The sequence below is a fragment of the Tachysurus vachellii genome, chromosome 7 (genome assembly GCF_030014155.1).
Source record: "Tachysurus vachellii isolate PV-2020 chromosome 7, HZAU_Pvac_v1, whole genome shotgun sequence".
NCBI lineage: Eukaryota > Metazoa > Chordata > Actinopteri > Siluriformes > Bagridae > Tachysurus > Tachysurus vachellii.
Genome location: NC_083466.1, coordinates 27,686,608 through 27,692,255, shown reverse-complemented (window position 1 = coordinate 27,692,255; position 5,648 = coordinate 27,686,608). Strand labels below are relative to the sequence as shown.

The window sequence follows — 5,648 nt, the reverse complement described above, 5'->3', positions numbered from 1 at the left end:
AAATCGCTGCTGAGCAAAAAGAACATAAAGTCTCATCTCAGATTTGCCAGAAAACATCTTGATGATCCCCTTTTGGGAAAATACTCTGTGGACTGATGAGACAAAAGTTGAACTTTTTGGAAGGTGTGTGTCCCATTACATCTGGTGTAAAGGTAACACTGCATTTCAGAAAAAGAACATCATACCAACAGTAAAATATGGTGGTGGTAGTGTGATGGTCTGGGGCTGTTTGGTCAGGGCCTGGAAGACTTGCTGTGATAAATAAAACCATGAATTTTTCTGTCTACCATAAAATCCTGAAGTACAATCTGTGGCTATCTGTTTGTGACCTCAAGCTGAAGCGAACAAAGTCCTGACCTGAATCCTATTGAGAAGCTGTCGCATGACATTAAAAAGGTGGTTCATGCTCAAAAACCCTCCAATGTAGCTGAATTACAACAATTCTGCAAAGATGAGTGGACCAAAATTCCTCCACAGCGCTGTAACAGACTCATTGCAAGTTATCGCAAACGCTCAATTGCAGTTCTTGCTGCTAAGTTTGGCCCAACCAGTTATTAGGTTTAGGGGCAAGCAATTTTTTACACAGGGCCATGTAGGTTTGGATTGTTTTCTCTTAATAATTAAAACCTACATTTTAAAAAATCCATTTTGTGTTTGCTTGAGTTATATTTGACTTATATTTCGATTTGTTTGATGATCTAAAACATTAAAGTGTGACAAACATGCAAAGAAATAAAAAATCAGGAAGAAGGCCAACACTTTTTCACACCACGGTATGTCTATTTTCTCTTTCTCTCTCTATATATTTTTGTTCCCTCTCTCTATAAGCAAACAGGAAGTGGTAAAACTTTAACCCACACCACTGCTCTGTCAGTCAGTCAGTCATTAGATGGACAGGATGGAGCTCAGTCCACTGCCTGTGATGCTCTGTGAGTAAATGTTCTCTTTGTGTCTTCATTAGAGTGAGTGATGGGGTATAAAGTTGTTCATCTGCAGTCTGAATGTCCTGAGTGATGAGCTTATTGTGTGATTAGGACATTGTGTGTACTTCATCATGACTGTTCAGGTGGATCAGTGTCTCCATATCTGTTATGAGAAGGGTTTAGTTTGATGTGTAAATACTCTCAGTAACTATGATAGTTCAACAGGTAAGAGTACAAGTAGAGCAAGTTTAAAACACAAGGTTTAAATCATCTAATGAGAGTAAAGCAGTCTGTATTGTTGGAATCGGTACCTGATGATTGTCTTCTGGTGGTGTTTCCTGTATACAGAAAGCTTTAAAAAAACATCTTAGCATTAACAAGCGATTTTAAGTAAATGCCTTATAACCTACATTTCCTTTTTTGTTACTATTATGGTCTGTGCAGAAGAACATGTTCACTCTAATGCACTTTAGTACCAAAGTAATGCACAGCACTTTTAATAAAAATAAACACAAATCATTATTTATTAATTATCACTAATCTTAATATTATTATTATGTAAAAATTAAAGCAATAAATGTGCAGAAACAAACTGCAAACTCTTTAGTCCTGTACACACACAGAGCAGTGACACTGTTAGAGGCCTGAGAGCAGTTCACAGTTTGTTGGTGCAAATTTAGATGCCAAGAAGCGGATTTGTGAAAAAAGGTTGTTGAGGGGGGTGAAGATGGATGTGTAAAAGTAATATCTAATAATGTGGGTAAATTTAACTAACATCACTGAACTATTTTAAACTAAAAAGGTGTCCAAACTGATAAACAGAGAAAATATCTTATAATCTACAGTAACATTCCTGTTATTATTATGTGAAGCTTTTCAGTGCAATAAGTTTATTCTAATACACACTATCACCAAACTATTGTCTAGTATCATTTACTTATTTGTGTCAAATCTATTAAAGAATTCTACAGAAATAAGCACTTCTCATTAGCCTTGTACACTGACACACGGCAGAGACAGTTTTAGAGAACTGAGAACACAGACAAGTGCACAGTTGTGGTTTAGCTTCTTTCTTTTTTTAAATTCAGTTTTGTGAGTTCAGCAGTGAAGAAGGGGAGGAGGTGTGAAGCTGAAAATATTTTCATGTTGCATGCATTCAAGATGTTGGTGCTAAATTCTGAGCCTTCCTCCTGCATCATACAGTAAATAGTATATACCCCATCTTCACACTTATCAGCCAACTTTTTTCCCACATTCTCCTTTATTCTCTACAAGCACTCGGTCTCCTCCAAACAAGTGATTCCCGTTCAGTGAGATTGTTGCTGCTCAGCTGAAGAATGTTTCTGTGCAGTTTGCATTGCGGTCTTGAAGCAGTATAACGAGGATTAGTATCTGAATCAAAATCAGGAACATGAGTCTTTCATCAATTGCTTAAAAGTGACATCATCCTTTTAAGGATCCAGCCAACTTAGAGACATTCCCAAATATAAAGAAGAAAGGTGCCTGGCTTGTATTTTCATGGACAGTGACATTGCAGGCAAATATGAGGGTCTGGATCTGCACATGCTCTCTGTCCTTTCCCATGTCTGTACAATAGAACAGCTGTTGATCTGCATTGACTAGTGTTCTGTTTTGTCCTTGATGGCCTTCACTTCCACTTCAGCAATAGTTTTGGAGCACATAGTGGAACCTCGTCTGCTTAATCACATACTCATGGTCTTATTCTTGGTACAGGTTTTAGAGCACTGTGCTTTGTTATATGGTGCAGTGTAATGCTGGAATTAGCCAATCAAGCATTGCGTTAGTTCAGGCAGGCCACATCGTCAAGCATGCATCAACTGATAATCACCCTTTAAATTCCCATTCTTTGAGCCGCTTTCTAGCGCATCACTGTCGCCGCGATTTAAACTCCCTCCTCCAACCCCAACTCCACCTAGCCGGAACCCGTTGTTCGTGTACCAGTTTACGTTGTAATTCATCACGTATTAGTTTTTTCTTCTCTATTTTTATCTATTTTTTCATGTTTATTTACATGCAGTTATGACTGATGTATTAAAAGGCTACAGATCATTGGGATGGTTTTGTTCTCTTCTACTGCAGGTGCTGACACTGATGTGACTTATGCTGAGATTGAACTGAAACCAATGCTAAAAACAAAGAGAATAAAAGGTAGGGCAAAATGAAGAAATTATATTTATTTCGTATGACAAATAAAACACTGTATCGACAACAGGTAGTGTGAATAACAGATTTACCAGCCTGTTAAACCTGCTATTAACACAAGTTTTCATTTTCCTATAATAGTACATCCTCAAGTGTATTACTCCCCTTATATCACAGCAATGTTTATGATCATGTTTATAAAACACCTTCTAACCAAACAGTCATGAGAATTTAGCAGCACTGTGGTATATCATGTATTTTAGTCCTTTAGATGAGCTGTAGTTATTTTTTCTGGTATTTAATCAGTGAGATGTTTCTTCCTCCCATCTAGAGACAACCAATGTGGGTGATGAGACCGTATACTCAGAGGTGCGGAAGCACATGAAGGTAAACCTCTTGACATTTATAAAGCTTAAAAGACAATCAAAACACCTTCAAGTTAGAAACATTCAAAAGTGCATTGGGTAGAATTTCTACACACCATTAGCATGTGAACCACAAAAACATTAAAATTATCGTGTTTTATTCTTGACCTTCATATGCGTGTACGCAAAATCCTGTCTTTCAAAATCTGTGGTGTTCAGAAGAGTTCATCCATGTTAGTTGTTGTCTGTTTAGAAAACATTCTATCAGTTTATTCTGCTTGAGCAGTTAGCTATGAACATGCAAGCCTAATGATTTACTTTTCTTGCTATTATAATAATTAACTATTTTTTAGTAGTTTGATGGCAATATCATGAGAAATGTTTTTCTAGTCATATTTATGCATTTATGTTTTCTTTCTCTGCAGTGAGCCGTGTGTCTATGTACACTGATGAAGCCAGTGTCATCAAATAGATTGTGTTTGCCTTCTGTGTTTTTGCCTAAAATATTCAGCTGTTGATCTTTTAATTTGATATTTTATTGGATGAAGCCACTTGATGGAGTAATTCATTGGCTATCTTTATGCCATGTTGTATGGCTACTTGTACATTATCTGTACAGCTCTGAGCTGGTTTTGGAACAGCTGGGGACCATTTTGTCCATAATGGTGGAATTGGTCTGCTCTTCAGTAGAGTAGCATTAACATGTAATTTATGTCAGGATTCTGTTGCACAGTTATGCCAAAATGTGGCTAAATTAAACACATTAGTTTGGTTTTTAAGAATTTGTTTGACTGCCAGTACTTTATGTCAAATAACCAATGAACTGTAGTTTGCGTGTAAAAGCTTATCACTCCTAGAGTGTATAATGATGTACAGTATAAAGTCTATATAGTGTATATTTGGGTTGAACATTTCCTGCTGGGTATAAACATACAAAGCATTTATTTGAAAGAAATTTGGGTATTGAATCAATGATGCAATTTATATCACAAAATGGCTCTAAAAATTTTGCATAGCATGCATTCAGATAAGAACACAAATACTCTGCACTTTTTTTGCTTATTTGATAATGAATTTGTAAAATAAAATATTTTTTTTTTACAATCCATTATTAATAATAATAATAATAATAATAATAATAATAATAATAATAATAATATTATATCTGTGCAGTTGGTACTCTGTTCAACTTATAGATTAAATAAAATAAATTTACTAGTCATTCTTGTTGTGTTACACACATTTGTCACGTCTATAACTCCAGAGTTCAGTGTGGCCTACAAACAACTTCATGTTCACAGTTACGCAATTACTGATTGCAAACACCCGGACTCAATTACCCATATACACCCATGACCACCCTCACTTCACCTACACATTGTGAAGTATACATTTTATATTGTTATGTTGATACCAAGCCTTTGTTTATGACTTGTTTCTGGTTTTCCTGTCTTGCTCTTTCCAGCCTTAATCTATGTTAGATGATGATGAAGCTTTCATTTTTTCACATCTCCATTACAGCCTGAACCTTATTTTGACCTTGATTCTGGTTGATGTATTTCTTTATTACTGCATTCAACAAATATTGCATACGTGCACTTGTGTTTGTACCTGCAAACTTTCCTGGAACGCAGCAACTACATATTCCCCCACTGTCCAATTTCAATGTAGAGAGACGGTCACCCTCAAACAGGCCACAGATTAGACTGCCTCAGAATACAGAACCCCTGTGCCAACCCAGCTACAAGGTGTGGGGCTGTCCACAACTTCTGCCAGCCCATACATTAGCCCCTTCCAGATATGTTAGCAGTGGAATGAGGTCACATGCAAATAGACCCTTTCTCTCCACAGGCCCATATCCCTGTCTTCACATTTCATGTCTCAGGCCTGCCACCCCTACCCCCTTGATATTGAAGGTTGAAGGTAAGCCAGCATACTCAGGTAAGTCCTTCTTGAATTCATTCTGAAAGTTCTGAAATCTTGCATAGCTCATTGAGTGGGAGGGCAAGGGACCAGAGGAACAGTGACCCCAACCTAAGCCAAGAATTAAACACAAGTCACCCTGAATGACCCAGCCCTTTAAACAGGGAAAGGCCCAATTAGGTAAATGCACCTGGAGTGTGTAGAGTGCTTGCTTATTAACTTAAAGCCAGAGAAATTAGGAAAACAATGGTGTAAAAAGTGTTTGCCCCTTCCT

At 37.1% G+C, this 5,648-nt stretch overlaps 1 long non-coding RNA gene across 1 annotated transcript; it reads left to right on the top strand.

Annotated features, from left to right (window-relative positions):
* Positions 1 to 891: 891 nt before the first annotated feature.
* LOC132849097 (uncharacterized) lies at positions 892 to 4,466 on the top strand. The gene is made up of 4 exons (XR_009648816.1): positions 892 to 929; positions 3,024 to 3,092; positions 3,418 to 3,473; positions 3,877 to 4,466. It is a non-coding gene; the product is annotated as an uncharacterized LOC132849097 (long non-coding RNA).
* Positions 4,467 to 5,648: the final 1,182 nt, after the last annotated feature.